Source organism: Tamandua tetradactyla, chromosome 5, assembly GCF_023851605.1.
Source record: "Tamandua tetradactyla isolate mTamTet1 chromosome 5, mTamTet1.pri, whole genome shotgun sequence".
NCBI lineage: Eukaryota > Metazoa > Chordata > Mammalia > Pilosa > Myrmecophagidae > Tamandua > Tamandua tetradactyla.
Window position 1 is genome coordinate 91,198,408 of NC_135331.1, and position 24,718 is coordinate 91,223,125.

The 24,718-nt window shown below is 38.7% G+C and overlaps 1 protein-coding gene and 2 pseudogenes across 4 annotated transcripts in view; 1 reads left to right on the forward strand and 2 right to left on the reverse strand.

Annotated features, from left to right (window-relative positions):
* ANKS1A (ankyrin repeat and sterile alpha motif domain containing 1A) overlaps positions 1-24,718 on the forward strand; it is a 253,183-nt gene that overhangs the window by 20,630 nt on the left and 207,835 nt on the right. The window lies entirely within an intron of this gene.
* LOC143682196 (C-terminal-binding protein 1 pseudogene) lies at positions 15,194-16,512 on the reverse strand (annotated as a pseudogene).
* Positions 16,537-24,718, reverse strand: part of LOC143682198 (dual specificity protein phosphatase 12 pseudogene) — a 38,261-nt pseudogene continuing 30,079 nt past the window's right edge.

Sequence of the window (24,718 nt, forward strand, 5' to 3'; positions counted from 1 at the left end):
TGGTTGAACTCAGAAGGGAAATGGACATTGGTTAGACAAACAAAACAACCTGCAGAAGACCTTGTTTCCAGGAGTCCTCCTCTCTCAGAGTGTATGTTGCCTTTGGGGAAGGGCATGGGAGAGCAGCAGCATCCTTCAGGTCCTCTGGCAACTCCCCCCTCCACCCCCTCTTGCTGTATGACCTTTTACTTTTCCTATACCTTAGTTTCCCATCCATAAAATAAGAGGACTGGAATAGAATGTTCCCTTCTGGAACCTTAGCACAGGGGTTTACCAATGTATTCCTTCTCCATTTAGTCACATTGTGATCATTGTTACTGTTTGAAGAACAAAAGGATGATAGTATGGCAGTGACTTGTTCCCTCTGTGAGCCCTTGAACCTTGGGTGAAGAAGTGTTTATAGTATTTCCTGGCAAGGGTCTGAGGGAAGGTGCGTCATTACATCTCAAAGCAGCTGCAGAGTCAGACCTGAGGGAAGGAATGACTGTTTAATGTTCTCTATGTGTTAGGAACTGTGTGAAGCCTTTTGTATACCTTGTCCAGAAGGGTAGGTCAGAAAAAGATGTCAGTCCCCCCATCTTTGTGAATGTATAGATAGGAGTTGCTCTCTCTGCCCTTGATGCTTTCTTAAACAAATACTGAGTCCCATTTATTATAAGTTAAACATACCACTGTAGGAGATACTTAGAAATACAAAAGTTGACAACTCTCCTAAGAAATGGACTTAATTGGAGCCACATTAAACTGGCCTTTTTGGGTCCTTAGAGAAAAGGTTGATTCCAGGAGTGGGGCAGGGAAAAAAAGAAAAGATGGAGACATATCAAAAGCATATGGCACACCCACCAGAATGGCCGTTATCAACAAAACAGAAAATGACAAGTGCTGGAGAGGATGTGGAGAAAGAGGCACACCTATTCACTGTTGGTGGGAATGTCAAATGGTACAACCCCTGTGGAAGGCAGTTTGGCAGTTCCTCAAAAAGCTGAATATAGAATTGCCATACGACCCGGCAATACCATTGCTAGGTATCTACTCAAAGGATATAAGGGCAAAAACACAAACGGACATTTGCACGCCAATGTTTATAGCAGCATTATTTACAATTGCAAAGAGCCAAAATGTCCATCAACAGACGAGTGGCTAAACAAACTGTGGTATATACATACGATGGAATATTATGCAGCTTTAAGACAGAATAAAGTTGTGAAGTCTATAACAACTTGGATGGACCCTGAGGACATTATCCGGAGTGAGATTAGCCAAAAACAAAAGGACAAATACTGTATGGTCTCACCGATATAACTGACATTAGTGAATAAACTTGGAATATTTCGTTGGTAACAGAGACCATCAGGAGATAGAAATAGGGTAAGATATTGGGTAATTGGAGCTGAAGGGATACAGATTGTACAACAGGACTGAATATAAAAACTCAGAAATGAACAGCACAGTACTACCTAACTGTAATACAATTATGTTAAAACACTAAATGAAGCTGCATGTGAGAATGATGGAGAAGGGCTGGGGGCATAAATAAAATCAGAAAGAAAGATGTTAAAGATTGAGATGGCATAAACTAGGAATGCCTAGAGTGTATAATAATAGTGACTGTACAAATTTTAAAAATGTTTTTGCCTTAGGAAGAACAAAGGAATGTCATTACTGCAGGGTGCTGAAAATAGATGGTAATTAATATTTTAAAATTTTACCTTATGTGTGAGACTAAAGCAAAAAATGTTTATTTGGTATAAAATTTGTATTTTGACTAGGGCATTTCCTAATATAACTTACGTAGTTAGTTTGATTGAACACTATAAGTACTCGAATCTCGGGTAGGACATGAGATTTTGTTAGTTTGTCCAGAGTGATGCCCTGATGAATCCCAGAGTGATTGGATCAGTGAGTGGAACAGTATTTGCACAGTCCCCTCCGGGGAATGGTGAGAACGGGGAGAAATTCAACTTCCCCAAGTTGAATTCTTGGTATTCTCACAAGCAGTGTGGACAACCAAAGCTATAGGCTGATCCCCCAGTCTTGGAGTTTGTTCATATGAAACTCAACCCCACAAAAGATAGGCCAAGCCTACTTAAAATTTAGGCCTAAGAGTCACCCCCAAGAGAGCCTCTTTTGTTGCTCAGGTGTGGCCTCTCCAACCAACACAACACGCAATTTCACCACCCTCCCTGTCTACGTGGGACATGACTCCCAGGGGTGTGGACCTTCCTGGCAACGTGGGACAGAAATCCTAGAATGAGCTGGGACTCAGCATCAAGGGATTGAGAAAAACCCTAGAATGAGCTGAGACTCAGCATTAAGGGATTGAGAAAACCTCGACCAAAAGGGGGAAGAGTGAAATGAGACAGAGCGTCAATGGCTAAGAGATTCCAAACAGAGTCCAGAGGCTATCCTGGAGGTTATTCTTACGCATTAAGTAGATATCACCTTGTTATTCATGATGTAAAAGTGAAACAGAACAAAACCTCTGCTGTGATTTGTTAATATAAAACGGTCTAATATTTTTATTTCTGAAAGTAGCTTCATTTAAAAATGGTTATAAAAACGAGAGCTTAGATTGTAAGCTTCACCTGTTATCCTTAAATTCTGAAATGCTTTGCTCTTTGTATAACCAAGTTGTTCCCTGGAACTTTAAGTATCTGTATGACACCTGAGACTCAGATCTAGTTCTCTAGCTCTGAAAGTCAGCCATAAGCCCATATACCAATTGTTAAAAAGAAACTGAAAAAATGCAAACTCCGATTAAAGATGTGATGAAGCTGATCTAGTTAAAACTAAAGTAAACCAATATTCAAGGTAAAATAAATTGTCTGTATTTAAGACAAAAAAAATGTATTTTGTCCAAAATTTAAATTTTCTGTTGCACACTACCTAATTTAATCTGTATAGTCAGTTTATTTAAATAACCTAATTCAGTTTATTTGCTATACAACCTAGAATAAGGAATAAAATCTTAATACTCGGTACAAATTAATGTTATACCATGATGCATTTCAGAGTATTCTGGGCAGAAAATTTTCTGTTTCACTTTTACACATCTACTAGACTTATGTTGACAGGTAAAATATAGTTTATATGTTTGTCCTGCCTTTTAAAAAAAGTTTTTCCTTGTTACAGATGGAGCTGTGACCTACAGCAGACCATATACTTTTAGAGAAGTATTAGAGCAAGGCAGTGCAAGTAAATTTGGCTATTTTTATGATCGGTAGCTTTTAAGAATAACTAAATCCATGACTAACACCATACCATGGTTTAGTATACAGATTAGTATCAGCATTTAACCTGGATAGTGAGAACATTGTCACAACTTTAAGAATTTTATACAGTATCTAAATATATGAATAATATTATTTTACCTACAAAATTTAACCTGCAACAGGATAGAAAATCCCTTTTAACCAATGTACTATTTCCCAAACATCTCCTATGTAATATGTTAAACTGTTTTATCACCTTACTTATACAAGGTGGAAGAACAAATTATTTTTAACACTTTTTTCCTTAACAGTGAGAAGACTTGTTTTCTGAAATAAAGGAAAATAAGGCCAACATTAACATTTACAAGGACATTATTCTGATGTAAAATCTTTTTCTAGACAGAGTACTCAGAAGATTAAGAAAAAAGTTTTTAAAAAACTCTATATCGAAGAAAACTAACAATGCACATTATTTTAACAGAGAGAAAACTAAACCTTAATTTTGTATGAATACCCAGTTTAACACAAAAGCTTTTTTTAAAAAATATATAATAAATTGACATTAAATTTTGGTCAACACTGACTATGACAGAGAGAATTCACTTTTATAAACTCCTTTTTACAACTCCCTATATTCATTCAGGGCTTATAGCACATAATCAGAAATAAATTTGATAACAAATTCACAAAGATTTTGAACATACATACTCCTTCCAATAATAGTATTCATGAAGAAGAGAGGAGACAGATACTATGAAATATAATGGAAGAAATGAATGCTTGTGTTTGAATCACAGCCATGCATATATATATATACACTTTATACTCACAATACACAAATGATTATTTACAATGTGCTTAAAATGTCTCAGTTCAATCCAGCACTACCTTCAAAGGTCAGAAAGCCCCAAGTTTAAAATATAATCTGCTTTTCAATATTTAAGGGATTTATATCCAGAAAAAAATTTTTTTTTCTCAATATTATTCCCAAATGCTAAATAATACCAGGAATATATTAGTTCACAAAATTAAGTTATAGCTTTTAAGAAAAATTTGTTCAGAGCTCTATTTAAATGCTACGTTCTTATTTAAAGGTTTTACAAGTGTCATCTCCTTATGAGGTCTTTTTGATTTATTCTTTATCTGCTTTTTAAATTCTTCCAGTACTTTTGTTGCTCTATTACTACTGTCTTATACCATGCTCTAGTATATGTATATTCTAACTATATTATAAACTCTTTGAAGCTAAGAATTATGTCTTCTCTATTCATGGCAGCATTTGCTAACAAAAATAAACTGATTGCCGTTAACAAAGCCACTACAAATTCAAATTCTCCCACATACTGAAGTAACAAGTGGCCAAGTAACTGAAAGCCAGATTCTTTGAAATCTAGGTAATCAAGGTTATTTAAAAATCCCTTTGTATTTCTACTAATCTTAACTGATTTCTTCAATAGAATATGTTTGAATCATTAGCATATTTTTAATTTTATTATACTCATAAGTGTTATTATTACCAGGTACATCGCTCGGTTTATGTAACAACCTATCTAGTTAGGCTATTTAAAGAGGAATTTTGAGAATGTATTTATAATAGTAGCTTGTTTTATCGGTGAGCTTGTATAAATTTAGAGAGAACAAACCTGAGCAGAATAAAATTGCATTTGTTCAATTCAAAATCTATTATAAAATTCCTTTTATTGGAGATAGAAAAAAAATCTCTTTGTTTTCATAATATTTTAAAATTACAAACAATTTAAAAGTACACTGACTATTAAGTTCTGGAAAATATACTGCAATTGTTTAAATTTGTTCCAAGCCTAAATCCAGGAAAACTCTTCCATATCTTTCAAAGATTTTTCACTTTACTTACTGAAATTTGGTAGTTAGATTTCATTCAGTTATTCCTATCTCAGGGTTATTTATATTTTAATAAAGGTCTGATTTACTACAGTTACCATTACAAAGGTATTATCAGGAAAAATGATATTAACAAACATAGCTTATTCTTTTTTTTCTGCATAGTGTATGAGTTTTTTTCTTATGAAAAATTACATATATATATACAAAAAAGCAATAAATTTCAAACTCACTACAACAATTTGTTATAGAACAGATTTCAGAGTTTGGTATGGGTTACAGTTCCACAATTTTAGGGTTTTCTTTCTGGCTGCTCTGAGATACTGGAGGCTAAAAGAAATATCAATATAATGATTTAGCAGTCAAACTCAATTGTTAAATCTTATTTTCTCTGTTATAACTCCACATTCTCCTTTGATCTTCCTCCCAATCTTTAGGGGGTATTTGGGCTATGCCCATTCTAACTTTTTTATGTTACAGAGGGATGTTGATATTATGGGATGGGGGATGGAACTAACTGATGTTCTGGAGAGGCTGGCCCCTCTGGATTTCAGGTCTTATCTGGCCTAGGGACCCTCGTGGAGGTGGTTGGTTTCTGGAAAGTAATCATAGTGCATGAACCTTTGTAGAATCTCAGATAAAGCCCTAGCTGTTCTTTAGGGTTGGCAAGAATATTTTGGTTGAGGTTTGGCAAACCATGATAAATAGCAATATCTAGCTGAAGCAATATCTAGCTATCTAAAGTAGCCTATTTGAACTCTCTTAGCCATTGATACCTTATTGTTCACTTCTTTTCCCCCTTTTGGTCAGAAAGGCATTGTCCATCCCATGGTGTCAGGGCCAGGGTTATCCCCTGTAGTCATATCCCACGTTGCCATGGAGACTTTCGCCCCTGGATGTCATGTCCCACCTACTGGGGATGGTAATGATTTTACTTGCAGAGTTGGGCTTAGAGAGAAAGGCCACATCTGAGGAACACAAAGGTTCCTCTGGAAGTAACTCTTAGGTATAACTATAGGTAGTCTTAGCATCTCCAGTACATAAATAAGCTCCATAAAAGCAAGCCTCAAGATTAAAGTCTTGGCCTATTGAGTTGGGAGTCCCTAATGTTTGAGATAGTACCAGGAGTTTCCCTAGTGGTACAGTTTAATAGTTTCATAGTTTTTCTTCCATCTCTCAAGGGACTTTGCCAGTACTTTTTATCTGTTCAACATACTCTCGGATATATCTAGGCATTACATTAAGCTGTACAGAATTACAGGCCCTCATTTCCATTCTGAGCTCCCTGTGTTTGTGTTGCTTAAATGATCAAATATAGCCTATTCTGTATCCTTTTTTTTTTTATGCTTACCAGTTCTAATCTCTAGTCCCAGTAAGAAAAAAAAAAGGAATTATAAATCACATCTTCCCCATCTTTCTGCGCCTGGCCTTCCCACTATAGCTGCTTTAGGTGATTAGTCCTTGAGGCAGAATGAGTCATGGCTTGTTGAAAGTTTTAGGTGAGAGCCTTGTGATTTTGGGAGTTCCTATGCCCTTCTTTAATTATTTCCAGTTATTAGATTTATTTTACTAAAAGCTGTGACCAGGACCATTAGAAAAGGTTTTTGCTTTTTCCACAGGCAGCCCTTTGGCAATTTTCTGCTGCCTTAGGGAAATTCCTGGAGTGGTTTCTTTCTAATGTCCAGCCAGTTTATTTACAGTAATTATAAAACTAAGGTTTTGGGCGGGCCACGGTGGCTCAGCAGGTAAGAATGCTTGCCTGCCATGCCCAAGGACCCGGGTTCGATTTCCGGTGCCTGCCCATGTAAAAAAGAAAAAAAACTAAGGTTTTGAATCTTGCCATTCAGAGGGTTATTTCTTTTCTTTTCTTTTCTTTTTTTACTTCAGAAGTACCGATTTTATATAAGATTTATATTAAACCACCTTTTATTTCTTAAACAATTCCAAAAAAGCTTTGAAGAATTTTTGTTACTTTGTTATTACTATCCAGAGGTAGAAGAATATATATTGAACAGGCAGACAGACACGGATAGGAAGTTACATAAGAAACAGAAACACTGAATTACTTTTGAGAGGGACAAATAAAGGATTGAATATACATGATCTCATCCCATTTCTGCCTTTTTGCAGAATGATTTTAACTGTAATATTTTTAACTTTAACTGTAATGGTAATATTTTCACTTTAAATCATTTCAAGGCCAGATTATGTTACAGAAATAAACATGCTTGTTTATAGACTCATAACTAAAATCTTTTTAATTTTCCTACAGCCCAAAGTTTCCCTTTTTAAAGAATTTTGTATTTGTAACCAGTTAGGACATTGAGCAAATATGGAACATGCAGGAACATACCAACTAACAAATTTAAACACTTAAACACTTATTATATTTAAGTAACATACCAATTGATAACTAGACTGAACACACCAACTAACAATTAAACAGACATTAAATGCTTAATACACCTATTAACAACTAAGCAAGCATTAAACTCTTACTATACTTAAGTAACACACCGGCTAGCACTTAAAACAGTCCTACTTAATTTCATTACATACTAAATAATTGTTGGATTACTCGTTTCTTAAGAGTATACTCCAAAGACAAATTTAGGTCAGAGCTTCAAACCCTGTACAGCCTGGTACCCAGAAAATAGAAAGGTGTAGGGGTCAGAGTAAGAGGATCATTCTGGAAGCATGATCCAGGACTAGGTCAAGGGGATTCAAACTGCCATATTTATTCCCTGACCCACTTGTACCCTGATGACCCACTTACCCAGTCAGATGTCCGGAGATGGAATTGGAAACGGCTTCTGTCTTTGAAGCTTTTTAAGGCACCAGAAATCTCTGCACTGCTGGCAGAACAAAGAAACCCCAGTTGCTGAGCCTCTAGGCTAAATTCAGCCCAGTGGCTGCAGAAGACTTGATTACCTGGCTTACCTGCTCTGCTGGGGCTCCAGAGCCTTGGGTATCCATCCCATCTGGGTTGCCAAATTGTTACCAGACAAAGGCCATGGATTCTTTTGCCTGATGAGCTCTAATGACCAATTCCTGAGACACTGGGGTTTCAAAGAGAGAAAGTTTATTACTAGGCACATAGGAGAGGAGGCCCCAAATCTGCCTCGCCGAACTGCAATAATTCTCATAGTTTTATTAGAGAAAAAGATGGGCAGGGTTTAGAATGATGAACACAATGGCCCAAGATGATGTAATTAGAGATGATTGATTATTGAGCCATGAACAGATTGACATGCTTAGTCACAGAATGTATGTAAGAAAATGGCAGAGTGAGGTATAGGTGACTTATAGGTTAAGGTCTCAGCTTATGTGCATGTCAGGCAGGCTTGTTTTGGTTAGATCAGATCTTTTTTTAAATTTATTTATTAATTTAAAAAATTAAGAACAAACAAACAAAAACATTAACATAATTCCGTTCTACATATATATTCAGTAATTCTCAATATCATCACATAGTTGCATATTCATCATTTCTTAGAACATTTGCATCAATTCAGAAAAAAAGACAACAGAAAAAGAAAAAATATAACAGAAAAAAAAAGATTATTCATACCATACCCCTTACCCCTCACTTTCATTGATCACTAGCATTTCAAACTAAATTTATTTTAACATTTGTTCCCCTTATTACTTATTTTTATTCCATATATTCTACTCGTTTCTTGACAAGGTAGATAAAAGGAGCATCAGACACAAGGTTTTCTCAATCACACAGTCACATTGTGACAGCTATATTGTTATTCAATCATCCTCAAGAAACATGGCTACTGGAACACAGCTCTACACTTTCAGGCAGTTCCCTCCAGCCTCTCCATTACATCTTGAATAACAAGATGATATCTACTTAATGCATAAGAATAACCTCCAGGACAACTTCTCGACTCTGTTTGGAATCTCTCAGCATTGACACTTGGTCTCATTTCACTCTTCCCCCTTTTGGTCGAGAAGGTTTTCTCAATTGGTTAGATCAAATCTTGGTTATCAAGATAACTTTGGACTTGGAGTGGAATAGTTCTTTCATTAACAAATATTAGGGGCTGTCTTTAGTGATTACAAGACTCTAAAGTTGAAAAACTGGATAACTGGTATAAATCTTGTTTTTACAATCACAGGGGCAGAAGATAAAGGCTCTACAGTCATTATCAGAGATCAAGGAAGCTGAATTACAATTTAGAGAATTCGGGTATTTCCCTCTGTCTACTCTGGTATACCAGAAAGCAAAAAGGAATAGCTATACAGTGATTCAGTAATCAAAATTAGCTCTTAGATCCGATTTCTCGGTTACAGTACCAGAATTTCAAGGGCTTGGATGTTAGCTTGATTGAGTTTAGACTTTATTTTTAGGCAAATTCTAGGCCTGTGAGAGAACAAAAGCAATCAGTTAAAGAAAAAATTTCATCTTCAACAGGATTATGGTTGTACTTTGAATTGAGAAAATATCTTATGATAGAGTAATTATGATTTCAGTAACATTCTGAAATATATTTATCTTTCATTAAGTACAGTAACTTCTCTGCACTTTTGGAACATTATGATACATGAGACATTTATTTTGCTTAAAGCCAGTGCTTGATTTATAAATGTATTTACTGACTCTTTACAATAACACCAAGGCCATGGGGTTAAGAGTCACATCTGTTGATGACCAGGAGCCTTCAGTGTGTAAGCATGCTTTGCCTTCAGAACTCAGCTTTGGGGATGTCTTCCGTCACAGAGGGGCATGTGCTTATTTTATTATTTAAAAAAAATTGAAATATAATTTACATATAGTTGAATACATGGAAATTAAATGTACAGTTCAATGTATTTTTACCTATGCATACATCTGTGAAATCATCACCAAGAGCAAGATACAGAGCATTTCCAGTGCCTCAGGAGGTTCTTATGTTACTCCCAGATTTTTGCCTAGGAACTTATTTCTTTTTCTCCACCATCCCTTCCAGGTCCAGGCAGTATAATGGGGTGGGGATCCGCAGAGTAATATGTGCCAAATACCACACTAGACACATTCCCAGACTTAAGTAATTCTTCCCATAAAATCCCAAACGTAGGCTTAAATTATTGTCTAATTCAGTTCTAATATTGTCTAATTCAGAATTCAGTCTAATTCAGTTCCATGTCTCACTGACAGTGTTTTTTTCCAGCAAATCATGCTCTGTGCCTTCAGCTAACATTTACTGTGATAATTGTCATCATCGCTAATGACAAGTAACTTTAGACTTCTCAGTGGTTTACATGGTGTTGAAAGAACAACAGTTCACACTCAGTTCTCATTTGTAAGTGTATTTACATGGTTAAAAGCATTTTGCATAACTCTTGGAGAAGGGGGTTGTGTTGATTTGGAGCCAGTGGGCAATAGTGCTTTCTTCATTTAATGTGTGCCTTCTTTCGGTGCCAGGCCAATAGAATTAAAAAGAAAGAAAAGGCCTCAACCCTAGTCTTCCAACCTTCTAATGGGGGAAGACAGATTTTAGTGTGAAGTGCTTGAAACAAATGTGCATTTGAAGGCTGGAGGATCATCCAAGAAACATAGGACAGGGTGGTGTGGCCAGGGTGGAGGATCGAGGGTAGCTCCAGGTGAGTTAGGGAAATATTCTAGAAGAGGTGAAATCTGAGTGGAGTATTAGGACAAGTTGGTGTTGTGCAGGCAAAGAAGGCGTGATGAGGATCATATTAAGCTAAAGAGAGAATCATACTAAGCTAAAGAGAATGTGCAGAGAAGGGATGGATCTAGAGCATGGCAGAAAACTGTGGGTTCACTGCGAGTGAAGGAGAGAGGCCAGGTGGTGTGGAGTGGGGAGAGATTAGCTGGCATCATGGGCAGAAATGAGACCATCATACCCATGTTTAAAAGCTTGGATTTTATACTGAATGTAATTATGGGCTTGCAATTTAGGGAAATCACTTCAAATTTTTGTAAAGCGTATCTAGGTGTTGAGATTGACTAGGAAGGCAAAATGATGAGGACCTAATGGAAAGCAGTAATAGTGGATATGGAGAAGAGGCCAAATTTGAAAGATATTTCGGAGATAGAATGAACAGGACTTGGGGTTGTTGATTTGCAGTTGAGAGGTTGATCTCCTGTGACTTTGCATTTAAATAAGACTTTGCAATGTAAAATAGTGTGCATTTTGTGGGAGGGCTGGATTTTTGTTGTCATAACGGAAATGAAATATTTTTGCTCCTTTAGCAGAGGGTAAGTATTTGAGAAAAGCCCTATTACTTATTTTGGTGTGTACTATACAGGAGTTGGTAGATAAAAGCCAGGAGTTGTATGGTAACATTTTTTTTTTTTTAAGCAGGCACTGAAATCAGCCTTTTGATTTGTTTCAATTTTTCTTTGTTTATCATGGTGAAAGCTAAATTTCCAAATGGATAGTCCCACAGAGAAGACCTGTGAACCCTTGAATTGAGCAGGAACTAGTTAGTGATTAAGTAAAGAAGAAAAGGCAGATCTCTGTTCTAGTTTGGTAGGTGCCAGAATGCAATATACCAGAAACAGAATGACTTTTCTAAAGGGGAATTTAATAAGTTTCTAATTTACAGTTCTAAGGCTGAGAAAATGTCCCAATGAAAACAAGTCTATAGATAGTGTCTAATCAAAGACATCCAGGGAAAGATACCTGGGTTCAAGAAGGCCAATGAAGTTCAGAGTTTCTCTCTCAAGTGGGAAGGCACATGGCGAACACAGTCAGGGCTTCTCTCTGGGCTGGAAGAGCGCATGGCGAACATGGCATCATCTGCTAGATTCTCCTCCTAGCTTCCTGTTTCATGAAGCTCCCTGGGAGGCATTTTCCTTCTTCATCTCCAAAGGTCGCTGGCTGGTAGACTCTGCTTCTCGTGGCTGTGTGGTTCTGCTCTGCTCTCTCAGAATCTGTTTCATTCTCCAAAATGTTTCCTCTTTTATAGGACTTCAGAAACTAATCAAGACCCACCCAAATGGGTGCAGACATGTTGTCACCTAATCCAGTTTAACAGCCACTCTTGATTAAATCACATTTCCAGGGAGATAATCTGATTACAGTTTCAAACATACAATGCTGAATAGGGATTAGAAGAAATGGCTGCCTTTTCAAAATGGGATTAGGATTGAAACATGGCTTTTCTAGGGTACATACATCATTTCAAACCAGCACAATCTACTCCTTTCAGGATTTATAGTTATTTATTTACTGAGATGTTTGCAGAAAGCCAGCCTAGCACTTCTTGCCAAATCATGTTAAAGATGATTCTAAGGGGGTTATAGAGTGGAAAACTAACCCTCTATTTGCCTTGGCTGATGGTCTGCTGAAATCAGCTTCTTCTGGGTACACAGGATAACAATGAGGGGAATCCTTAAATGGGCAGAGCTATTGGTTAGGCACCCAGGGCTTCCCCACTCATCCTTTAGAGTTGTGAGACTATCTCTTCATAAAGCTCAAGGACTTTGTTCATAAACTGCTAGAAAAAGCAAAACAAGCTACTTGGGCTTTGTGATTGGTAATGTCTAGCATTAAACCTAAACCTGAATGGTCATTAGGGAACCCAAACCACACCCTTTAAGCTAAGTTGAAAGCTTTTCTCTCCAGTCAGCCAAAATTCAATTATTTGCTTATTGAATAGAGTGTATAGAAGAGAAATGGCAGTTTGACTACAGAGTAATATATAATAAAACTGCAAGGTACATTTCTTGCTCCTGGAATCTTTGTGTAGTGCTTTGAAGCACAACAAATCCCTGCAGTTCCAGTTTACAGGTTGTGCCCTTGTACTGTTAATGATTTTGCAACATAGGCAAAACACAAGTTCTTGTTCACCCAGATGTTCATTTCAGCTTTCAGTTGTGCGTAAACAAGCATGCTAGATAGGCAGGTTAATGAAAGCTAATCCAAGCATATGTGACTTCAGTTCAGTGTTGTGATGAAATCAAACATCTTGACACCTTTAATGATATGCATGATCATTATTGTGCTGCATGGTAATTAGGTAAGCAGTTCACATAAGTGACTATAATTAGTATTAATTTTTACATGGCCAAATCAAATTTTCTCGATTTCTTTATTAATCTGTTGGTTTTACAGCATCTGTAGTTGGCTACAGTGTCAGCATTTTTCCCTTGACAGCTTGTACAGTCTGATCCTCACTGGCATACTGTGGTTCCCCTAAGTTAAAACACAAAAGTCTAAATTTTCTTCCTTAGCAGCGTCTTAGAGAAGGTGGGTAGTCTTCAGCCCCATTTTCTTTCCCCAGCAACTTTGGCTTCTCTCTGACCTCTAGATACTCTGGGAGTCTGGGGTCTCTAGACACTGAGACTGGGTGGCTTGCCTAGGGGTGGGGGCAGGGCACTGTGGGGCTGAAAGGCCCCTTCACCTTTGCGAAGGAGCTGGCAGCACATTTTTTTAAGGAGTATGGATTGGAAAAACGGATTCTCACTATGAGATAGTAAGGATTTAATATTTATTTATTTAATATTTATTTATTTATAGAATATTATCTATAGAAGAATACCTTATTCTTCCTCAAAGTGGATTTTAAGTTGGAAAAGAGGATGCTGAGCTAGGATTATTTTGCTCTCTTGGTTAGAGGGTCTTTGAAAATAAAACAAAACATTTTGGATTGTTTGAGAAACGAAACTGGTTTTGAGTAACATTTTTGACCTACCTTTGTATATCTGTGTGACAGTGCAGTGATGGGTAATTCAGTTTTTGGTAGTTTGGTGTAGAATCTCTTATTGTAGTCTTGTGGACTAAGTATATGTACTATTTTTATTGTGGTGAACCTGACCTGCCATTTGGTTCCTAAAGTGAGGTTTTCTTTCCTGTTTTTTATGAAAGCCATCAGCTTCTAAAGAGGTGAAATTTATTTTTTCCTCAAACATTTACTGAGTTTCTGCTCTGGGTTGGACCCTGCTAGGAGCCAGGTATATAGAGAAATGATCATATATCTCAACTTTAAATAAATACCATTTGCATTTACCTGTGTAACCTCATTTGGCCTCATCACCCCTATAAAATAGAAACAAGGCTGTTAATGTGTCCACAACGTAAGTAGTTATAGAGAGATAAACTGACTTGCTCACACAACATAATAATGGCTGAGCTGAATGAAGCCTCATTCTCTTGATGCCCAACAATTCACTAGTTAGGAAAATCTAAATAAAATAGCCTTTGATTCTAAAACTAGCCCATCAGGAAGGATGGCCTCTACCCAAAGAAATTTATACAGATATTTTTAAAGTCTTAGACTGGGCTACTTTATGATAATTTGATATATAAAAGCATCAGAATTTAAATAGTAGTTATTAGGAATTCAATTTGCCCAACAAAAATATTCATCACTTAGTAAATCACTCTAATGAGCCTCGAATTTAATAATTAAATATTATTTGATATATATAGTGTTTTTAGGAAGACACTGTCCAATGTATTTTTTTCTTTCTGGGGTTTTTATTTCTTTAAAATAATTCATACAAATGGTTACAGTCACAAATGTGATTTTAACCAAAATATCCCTAGCCTACCAGTCAGCAAGACAGCACCAGTGGGCAGCGGCTAACCACCCCCCACCCCCCTCAACACTGGGTAGGAGGTGCATTTATACAAAACCTCTCCTTTTCCTCAAAGCCTCTTTGCAGCACTTTTCATTTAGAACAGGGGGATTCATGGCAAAATTAGGAAAAAACAGCTTTTGTTTTGTTTTTCTAAGTTATTGTAGAAATAAGACTAGCAGGTAGAAAACAACAACATACTATATGGGGTAGAAAGAAAAATGGGGGATATTCCTTGTCTGCCTCATTTACGGCCCACTTTATCACAGAAAAGGGAAAAATAACCTCATGGTTGACTGACTGAAGCTCCCTCACATTTTCTCTTTGTTAACAGCTAAGCAAACAAATCCTTTTCAATGTTGTAAAAACTACACAGACAAGAATATTCATAATAGAATTTACTAACTTTTTTTGCTTAAATGGAGGATGTACAGGATAGAACATAGAGGGGTACACTAGATCGAGACAGAAGGTAGTAGGTTCCCACCGTGCCGGGCTGCTCTTTTCGTCCTCATCGCTTAGGGACTGGTCCCTGGGTGCCAGCCTCCTCAACTGCCATCTGAAGGCCATGTCCCCTCCATGGGCTGGGGCTCCCCCTGGCTACAACTGGTCGCTCTCATGGGGTCTGTCAGCTTCAGACTGGGCCGTTTGACCAAGAGAGGGGGTATGGAGCAGGTGGGTCATCGTGGACAGACTATGGGACAAGGACATAGCACTGGGGACAATGCTTTCAAGGGCAGCCGGGATGCCGAGGGAGGTCATGCCCAGGGAGTACCTGCTGAAAGCCGCCCTGTTGAGCTCGGGGTGTACCAGGGCCGGGTCCATGCTGGCCCAGTGGTTGGCTGCCGTCAGGTGCTCTTTGTTGACACAGTTTTTCAGGCTATCTGGGATGTGCCCTGTGATAGCCCTCCGGATCTCTCGTGCTGCCTCCTCGCGCATTTCGATGGATGACTGTTCGCTGTACCAGGCGACGTGGGGTGTGCAGATCAAATTGGGTGCGTCCTTCAGGGGGCCCTTACTAAAGCTGAAGGGCTCCGACCCCTGCACATCCAAGGCGGCGCCACGTATCCGCCCCTCCTTGAGGGCTTGCGCCAGCGCCTTCTCATCCACCAGGCCACCCCGAGCCGTATTCACCAGGAAGGCCCCCTGTTTCATCTGCCTGATGGTGAATTCGTTAATGAGCTGGTGGTTGTGTTCGTTGAGGCTGCAGTGCAGGGTCACACAGTCACTGTGGAAGAGCAGGTCCTGCAGGGTGCTCACGCGCTGCAGCCCCAGGGCCCGCTCGATGCCGTCTGTGATGTACGGGTCGTAGAAGAGGACGTTGAAGCCGAAAACCTTGGCCCTCAGTGCCACTGCCTGCCCCACGCGGCCTAGTCCGATGATACCCAAGGTCTCTCCGCGGATCCTGGCAGCCCCAGATGCCAGCTCACGGATCTGCTCGGCGCTCTGGACCCGCATGCCTTCCCGCAGTGCCTGGTGCAACCAGGGATTCCGCCGGTACAGGTTCAGAATGTGGCACAGAGTTGAGTCTGCCGTTTCCTCCACTGATGCTGCCGGCACGTCGCAGACTGCAATGCCTAAATGCTCAGCCGACCTGATGTCTATGTTATCAAAACCACTGCCGATCCGGACGATGATTCGAAGGGCTTTGAATTTTTCCAGATCTTCTCTTGTCAGAGTAATGGTGTGATACATCAGGGCTCCCACGGCTTCATTCAGTACCTTCTCATGAATCTCCTGAGTGGACTGAGCGTCGCAGAATGCCAAGGTAGCGACGTCCTTTAGTATGGGCATCTCCACCGTGCAGTCCCGGCCGTCGAGCAGTGCCACCAGGGGCCGGGGGTGCAGGGGTCCGTTCATGATCGGGGGTCGGACGGCAAGAGGCAGGGAGCTACCCATTGAAAGGCTTGGGCGGTTTCAGGCTCAGACTAGTCCGGTGCGTTTTGCAGAGCCTGGAGCCTGGCGCCTTGGGGTGGTTTTCGTGCTGTGTACTGCTCCGCCCACTGCTCTGCTCCGCTGGTTTTGCTCTGTTCTGCTGGCTTTCCGCTGCCCCGCCTGTCTCACTGTTCCGCCCGCCACGTGAGCCTGGGACGGCTTTTTGCTGCCTATCCAATGTATTTTTTTCCCGTATATGTATTTATTTATCTATTATACACACAAGATACACATACATGTATGCAGAGACTCATGAATAAAATCTATTTTTTCAATCTCTATGCCATCTCTACTCAATGCTTTGTAAAATGGCTATGAAGTGTAATTACTCAGAAGAATTCAGAAACTTCATACCAGAGGGGGAGCACAGAGCCTGTCTTTGCGTTATATTTCTCAGTTCCTCACCTCATAGGTAGCTCTCATTTCAAGAGGCTTAGCTCTGAGTGTAGCGGTGATACCTTGAAAGTGCATTCATATTGTACAGCGTAACCTGTATATTATGGCATGTGCAGCTAGCTGATCCTGTTGGAGAGAATGCAACATTCTTGTTGAAATAATCTGCCATTCTCTATATTTTTTCAACAAAAACCCTTATGTATATGTTGTAAACCATAGCTTCCATCTATTCCCAATACCTGCTGAGCAATGGTTTTATGGCCTCTTCTCCAGGTACTTGCAGGCTGCTGGTGACCATTTCCTTGTGATTGTGCATTCTCCACCTCCCTCCATTCCCCTAGACATTTCTCAAAGTCATTGTGGAAAGTCCATAAGTGGAAGTGGATGGGAAGGCTTTCCAAGAGTAAAACTCATTACCAAATATTTCACCACCTAGGCCACTGCCTGAAGTTCCAAATGCCTTTCAGTTCAAGTGGTTAAATTTCTGGTGGAGGTGGGTGTCCATATGCCCTGATAAATGGAATCCAGCTGTGGAGGGGAAGTCATCAGGCTTTCCTTTCCTGTGGCCATTCAACATATGGGTATTTTATCTACAGAGGCCAGTTTATAGTATTGTATTTTATATTTCTGCCAGTGTCCAGTTTTTTGGCCAAGCGCGCACAGGCCTGACTTACTGTGATGTCCAGTGTATTTTTAACATGGTTTGGGAGGATAGTGAGTAAAGTTTTTCTAAGCCTGGAGAGGAGATGGTTTAAAAATTCTATTAGCCAATATTGGGTTGGCCAGGATAGGAGAAACAGAGTTAAGGTCATGTGCCAGCCCATATTCTTTTGCAGCTGGAAATCCTCCAGGGCACAGTAGTCATTTTAGGTTTATTCTGTTTCAAAGGTCTTTGGGCTCCCTCTTTTTGACTGTTTTCAATTTCTGAAGAACTTTAGAAGGAAAATTTTCCCATGAATGAAGTGAGAAGAACATTGCACCATGGATGCCCAGAACAGCACTAATTGAACATAGGCTGTCCAAAGTCTCCAGTTTAGGAGGGCTTCTGGGAGAAGCATGAAAGGGCAGAGGTGACCTGGTGTGATCAGAGAATATGGTCTTTAGGCTGTGCCAAACTTGAGGCGATTAGTTTTATAATTTTGGGCAATGTATCTGACTTTTTCAGCTGTAAAATGGGGTTATATTTTATTCCAAAAGGGAATTTTAAGGTATTATGTATGTAAAAAATCCTTCTGTTATAGTAGGAAAGATCAGCTAGCTCTTCATATACATTTATTGATGTGGTTATTTGACTCTGCCTTCTCTGCCAGATTATAAACTCTCCAAGGGGTAAGATCATGTCTGCCTGTTTTGCTCACCGCTGTTTCCCTGCCCCGCTGTACTGGAGCTAAGTGAATTCTCAGGTATTTCGTGAGTGAAGGAGTCTCCACACTTACTGCAGGCAGCCACCAAGAAAAATCCAGACCCATTGCTTGTAAGCATAGATCTGTATTTGTTAGCAACTTGGAGCTTCAGGCCAGCCAACAAAAAAATGCAGACACATTACCTGTAAGCATAGATCTGTATTTGTAAACAACTTGTAACTGCAGGTCTATGCAGTTTTTGTTGTTGTTGTTGTTAAGAAGGTACAGTGTGTTTTTATATATTCCCAAAATTGTCAGATGGTTTTCTCTTCTTCAGCTTAATTGCAGAAAATGTAATGAGTGATGTGAAAGAAAAGGCTTGTTGGGTTTCATTTTGAGGTGGGCCAGCATATTCTTGAAGTCCTGATCTCTGAGCCCCTCCTCTGTTTTGTTTGGGATCCACTCCTGGGTTTAAGGCAGAGCTGGTTCTCTCTGTTCGCATCTTCTCAGAGGCAGTATTTGGTTCCACATCAGGGATGATTCCCTTGTAGACAGTTAAGAGCCTGTGAAAAATTTAACATAAGGGAACTTGATGTGGCATCTTACTTATTAACACATAGAGGAAAATCTGATCCTGGAAATTTATGAAAGGATGATACTAAGTCAACTGCAGTACACTTTTTCAGCAAATACTTATTGCTGAATTGGAGTTAAAATGTTTGTATGAAAATAAAATTATTTTGGATTAAGATTGCTGATTACCCTATGTTCTCAATGGAGCCTACTATGGAGAAAAAAAATTAAAGTGATTTCTATAAAACCTCCATTTTTTTTTTTCGCATGGGCAGGCACCGGAAATCGAACCCAGGTCACCGGCATGGCAGGTGAGATTCTGCCACTGAGCCACCGTGGCCTGCCCTAAAACCTCTATTTCAAGAAGAGTGATTCAGAGAGGAACCTAGGTCCATGAAATTTTTATCAACAAATGAAAACTGATATTGCCAATTTTGCCAGATGTCTCATTTGAGAGAAAATTTCCCTCATTTGGTCTTTTGCAGAAGTCTTTCTTTTGCCTCTGAGATATGATCTGCCCCCATGTAACTTTTTAAAAATTTCAGACTATTGAGAGTTCTATCTGTGTAGGTAAGGCTTGTAATTCTGCATGGTTCAGCTGTGAATTACAATGCTTAAAAAGTAAAGTAAAAAAATACCACATTATTGAGCTACAAAAAAACTTGGGGAAACTTTCTTAAGTTATTTAGTATACTTCATATTAGGCTTTCACCAACATTTATTGAGTACCTGCTGTTGAACAGATACTGCTCTTTGTTCTCTAAGATAGCAACAACTAACTGCTGCCTGCAATATGGTTGTCCCTCACTAAAGGTATTCCCGTTGGCCCTCTTACCTTCCATGGTATAATAGGTTTGGTAGAATGGCCGATATTTAAATGGGGGGGGGGGGAGAGATTCTCCCTTTTACCATTAGAAACAGGTCCTTCTAATAGGCATCTCTTTTGGGGGCCAACATAAAACATTCCTGCATATTCTTTTATTTATTCTACCACTAAACCTGCCCCTCTCCCTGCAGGCCCTCCTAGCACCCTTCAAAGGGACTGTGCACACTGGCTGAGGAAGAATAAGGGAGAGAAGAAGGCAGAAGAAGCCGAGGAGCTAGCCAAAGCAACTTGCTTGTAGCTTTCCCTCCCCCCAGGCATGGCATGAGTTTGCTGGTAGACAAATAGGAGCAAGCACTTGGCCCTGTGGAGAGATTCTTCCTGTGTGGTTTGTAGAGAGGCAGGTTTGGCTTGAGGTACATTTAGATGTCAATGATATTTTCTTTTGGCACCTTTTCATCTTGGTGACTTCTTCCCTTTCCACCCAACCGAGTGCTTCCCCTTTCCCCCATGTGTTCCAAATTATCTACCAGAATTCTTGTAACCACTCTGTAGCTAGGTTCAACTTGAGTTTAGAATATCAGTTTTTGTAAGGGAATTCACATTAAAGTGCAAATGAAGTAGCCTTCTGCCCTGCTCACTCTGTTTTTTCTGTTAAACTGATCAACATATTGATGGTGTGATATAGGAAAAGACCTCTTTTGAGTAGAGTTTCTTTGCTTTCTTCCAACTAGGTGTGCACATTGGGAGGCGGGGAGGGGGAGACATCCTGTCCCTAGAGAATCAACTGCTGGCTGCTTTGTATACTCTCCATGCTCACTGGCCTCTTTTCTGGACCCAAGGCCCAGAAAAGACCTGACCAAGTTGGACCCCACCTTTTCACTTGATGGCTGCTCTGTTTAAGGAATTCTAGGTGTTTCTGCTCTGGCCAGTCTCACAACACCTTGTAAGGGTTAAACTGTGTATAATCGGATAACTCCCAGATTATACAGTCTCTGGAGAGAGGAAGAGTTTTTCTCCTTTTACCAACTCCTCCCTCTACCCCTTTCATTCCCCAAACCTAGTATCACATATATAGCTCTTCCTAAAGAGTCTCACCCCAACTCCAGTTTTTCTGCCTCCGGCTCTCTCCAGAACGTTTTTCCTGTTTGTCATTCTACCTTCTCTTCTCTATCCCAAGAACTAGCCCCTACTTGTTCCTTCCAGAGATCAAATCTGTCCTGAGAGGATGAAGATTTCCTCCACACACATAAGAGACCTTGTAGATCTGTGATTCATCCTAACCAAAGATGAGATAAGTGTGGCTGTGAGAACCACTGCATCCCCTGAGAACAAGCTCATGCAGAGAAAGAGGGTATAGAGTCCTGAACCCTGAGCATTTCCATACTCCAGGCGCCAGGAGAAAGAGCCAGAGAAGCTACCACAGGAGGAACCAGAAAGAGCTGAAGGGGTCTAGGAAGACCACGTCTTCAATACTCATTATAGTGTTCATAAAGTAGTTGAAGATTTGTATACATTCTCTACTCCAAAAATTTTCTATAGTGGTGAGATTAGTTGCCTTACGGAAAGCTTCTACCAATGCATTTTCCTGTTTTTCTCAGCCTTTAACCCTTTCTAAAAGGAAACATTCTTTGGGGTTAACTTGGTAAGTTAAGTTTCATGTTTCCCTGATGCTCTGCTATTCTTTGTGGTTTGGAAACATTGGCACGGGGGTTTTTGGATTTCCAAATGAGTGGCTCTTGCTATTTCAAGAAAATTTACCTGATAAAGAAAAAGTAGCAGGAGGCAGCATGATTGGAGAGACAAAGGCAGAGGAATATATTAGTGTATTTATTAAGAGTGTTTCATTAGTGTTTAACAGTGTTTGAATAGTGAAGAATTTTACTTGCCTCTAATACCACCTTTATTTTTTATACCTAATTATATAAATCTTTTTCATATTTTTTTATTAGAGAAGTTGTAGGTTTACAGAAAAATCATGCAGAAAATATAGAGTTCCCATATATCCCTCCTATTATAAACATGTTGCATTAGTGTGGTACATTTGTCACAATTGATGAATATTTCTATAATTTTACTATTAATTATAGTCCATGGTTTACATTAGAGTTCATTGTGTTGTACAATCCTATGTTGTTTTTTAATTTTTAATTTTAGTAACATATTTATAACCTGAAATTTTTCTGCTTAACCACATTCAAATATATAATTCAGTGGTGTTAATTACATTCACAGTGTTGGGCTACCATCACAATGTTACCAAAACTTTTCCCTCATCCCTAACAGATATACAGTATCATTAAGCATTAACTTCCTATTCCCTACCCTCCACCCCAGCCCCTGAAATAATTTCTGACTCTGAGTTTGCTTATTCTAATATTTCATATCAGTGAGATCATATAATTTTTGTCCTTTTTTGTTGGCTTATTTCATTCAACATGGTGATTTCGAAGTTCACCCATGTTGTCACATGTATCTGAACTTGGTTCCTTTTCACAGCTGAATAATATTCTATTGTATGTATATATCACATTTTGCTTATCCATCTGTTGTTGGACCCTTGGGTTGCTTTCATCTTTTGGCAATAGTGAATAATACTTCCAGGAGCATCGATGTGTAAATATCTTCTTTCAGTTATTTTGGGTATATACCTAGAAGTGCCGTATTATATGGTAATTCCATACTTAACTTTCTGAGGAACCACCAAACTGTCCTCTACCATGGCTCCACCATTTTACAGTCCTGCCACCAATGAATGAGTGTTCCTGTTTCTCCACATCCTCTCCAACACTTGTTATTTTTTTATTTTTTTAGCAGAGGCCCTTCTAGTCATTGTGAATTGGTATTTCATTGGAGCTTTGATTTATATTTCTCCAATGGCTAATGATGTTGAGCATCTTTTTACATGCTTTTTGGCCATCTGAATAAATGACTTTTCATCTTTTGCCCATTTTTTAATTGGTCTTTTTGTTGTTTTCTCCCATTCTGAAGATTGTCTTTTTACTTTAGTGATGAAATCATTTGGTGAGCAAAAGTTTTTAATTTTGATGAAGTCCTATTTATCTACTTTTTTTTTGTTGTTACTCATGCTTTTGGTGTACAGTCTAAGAAATCATTGCCTAGCATAATTTCTGAAGATGCTTCCTTATGTTTTCTTCCAGGAGTTTTATAGTTTTGGCTCTTATATTTAGGTCTTTGGTTCATTTTGAGTTAATTTTTATGTGCAGTGTGAGATAGTAATCCCCCTTCATTCTTTTGCATAAGGCTATCCAATTTTCCCAGCACCATTTGTTGAAGTGACTGTTCTTTCTCCACTGAGTGGTCTTGGCACCTTTTTCAAAAACCAGTTGGCAAGAGGATTTATTTCTGAACTCTTAATTCAATCCCATTGATCTATATATCTACCTTTGGGCCCACTGTTTCAATTGCTTTGGCTTTGTAATAAGTTCTAAATCAGAATGTATGACTCCTCCAGCTTCATTCTTCCTCTTCAAGGTGATTTTGGCTATTTGGGGTCCCTATCCTTTCATATAAATTTGATGGTTGGTTAGTCCATATCTGCAGAGGAGACTACTGGAATTTTGATTGGGATTGTGTTGAATCTGTAAATTGCTGTGGGTTAGACCTGACATTTTAACAATTTTTAGTCTTCTAATCCATGAACTTGGAATGTCCTTCCACTTATTTAGGTCTTCTTTGATTTCTTTTAGCAATGTTTTGTAGTTTTTTTGTGTACACACCTTCATCCTTTGTTAAATTTATTCCTAGATATTTTATTCCTTTTGTTGTTATTGTAAAGGGATTTTTCCCTTGATTTCCTCCCCTGTTCATTACTAGTATATAGAAACATTACTGATTTTTGCATGTTGATTTGTACCCTGCCACTTTGCTGAACTTGTTTATCAGCTCTTGTAGCTTTGTTCTAGATTTTTTGGGACTTTCTATATATAGGATCATGTTTTCTACAAGTAGTGAAAATTTTACTTCTTCCTTTCAGTTTGGATGCCTTTTATTTCTTTTTCTTGCCTAACTGATCTGGCTTAATTCCAGTATAATGTTGACTAAGATCGATGACCCTGGGGATCCTTGCATTGTTCCTCATCTTAGTTTTCATCTTTCACCATTGAGTAGTATGATGTTAATGATGGATTTTTTTTTTTTTTTAATATTAGCAGGCACCGGGAATCAAACCCGGGTCCTTGGGCTTGGCAGGCAAGCATTCTTACCTGCTGAGCCACCGTGGCCTGCCCTAATGATGGATTTTTAATATATGCCCTTTATCATGCTGAAAAAGTTTCCTTCTATCCCTAGTTTTCTAAGTGTTTTCATCAAAAAAGGATTTTGTTCAGTGTCTTTTTTGTGTCAATCAAGACAAACATATGTTTTATTCCCTTTGTTCTGTTAATGCGTGGTGTATTACATAATTGACTTTTCTTAAGTTGAACCCTTGCACACCTGGGATAAATCCCACTTGATCATAGTATGTAATTCTATTATTGTGCTGTTGGATTCCATTTGCTAATATTTTGTTTAGGATTTTGCATCTATATTCATAAGGGATATTGGTCTGTAATTTTATTTTCTGGTTGTATTCCCTTTTTAAAAGCCATTCCATTTCTGGTATATTGCATTCTGGCAGCTAGTGAACCAGAACATCCACCATCACCTTTGATCTTTCTCCCACTCTTTAAGGGTATTTGGGCTGTGTGCATTCTAACTTTTTCATGTTGGGAGGGGCTGTTGATAATATGGGGAGTTCAGCAGCTACTTTAATGTTTATTTCTGTTTACTTTCAGTGTGCTCGTATTTCTTCTTTAAATTTATTTATAAGGAAATGTTTAGTTTTTAGTACCTTAGTTGCCTGTATTATAGTTTCATGTTATCCTTTTCTTTTTCTCAGAAGCCTTGAATATCTTAGCAGACTATTACTTTCTCTCCTATCCTCTGAATATGATTACTTGTTTATTTATTTAAAATCCATTTATACTGGGTCTACCACAAATGTTCTCTTTAATACATTTTTTCCCCCAAGGTA